At 42.1% G+C, this 991-nt stretch overlaps 1 protein-coding gene across 1 annotated transcript in view; it reads left to right on the forward strand.

Moving 5' to 3' along the window:
• Nucleotides 1-991, forward strand: part of LOC106874663 (anoctamin-4-like) — a 93542-nt gene that overhangs the window by 78070 nt on the left and 14481 nt on the right. The gene's annotated exons all lie outside the window — the stretch shown is intronic.

The following is a 991-nucleotide window of genomic DNA, read 5'->3' on the forward strand; positions in this document are numbered from 1 at the left end:
TATATATATACATATATACGACAGGCTTCTTTCAGTTTCCGTCTACCAAATCCACTCACAAGGCTTTGGTCGGCCTGAGGCTATAGTAGGAGACACTTGCCCAAGGTGCCACGCAGTGGGAGTGAACCCGGAACCATGTGGTTGGTAAGCAAGCTACTTACCACACAACCACTCCTGCGCCTATATTAATGGAGTTTCTTTTTTATTTGCATTAGATATTTTAGTGTACAATAACTAATTACACTAACAACTCTTTCCAGTCCCTAACAACTTCCAACTCTACCCAATTCTTTTGTGGCTGTTATTAAGCAAACTTTTTGTCAAGGCAACAGCTGACTGAAACACCATTTAATTAACATTCCAACGGTTGCCATACTATTGTAAGATCAATTCTTTTGGTACCACAATACTTGAACAGCTGTGACTGCTTCTGACACTATGATATAAAACTGTTAATTTTTTTTTTAGTGTTCATATCTAAATAAAATCATTTTTTGTTAAGTTACATTCCAAGTACTGACTTATAGGTGGAGGCGCAATGGCCCAGTGGTTAGGGCAGTGGACTCGTGGCCGTAGGATCACGCTTTCAATTCCCAGACCGAGCGTTGTGAGTGTTTATTGAGCAAAAACACCTAAAGCTTCACGTGGCTCCGGCAGGGGTGGTGGCGAACCCTGCTGTACTCTTACACCACAACTTTCTCTCACTCTTACTTCCTGTTTCTGTTGTGCCTGTAATTCAAAGGGTCAGCCTTGTCACACTGTGTCACGCTGAATATCCCCAAGAACTACGTTAAGGGTACACGTGTCTGTGGAGTGCTCAGCCACTTGCACGTTAATTTCACGAGCAGGCTGTTCCATTGATCAGATTAACTGGAACCGTCGACATCGTAAGCGACGGAGTGCCAACAACAACAACTGACTTATAGACACCAGCCTAATGAAAACAAGTTATTTTTGCTAAATTCCTCCAGATTTCAAAATTAACTGAAAC

Source organism: Octopus bimaculoides, chromosome 15, assembly GCF_001194135.2.
Source record: "Octopus bimaculoides isolate UCB-OBI-ISO-001 chromosome 15, ASM119413v2, whole genome shotgun sequence".
In the NCBI taxonomy this organism is placed as follows: domain Eukaryota; kingdom Metazoa; phylum Mollusca; class Cephalopoda; order Octopoda; family Octopodidae; genus Octopus; species Octopus bimaculoides.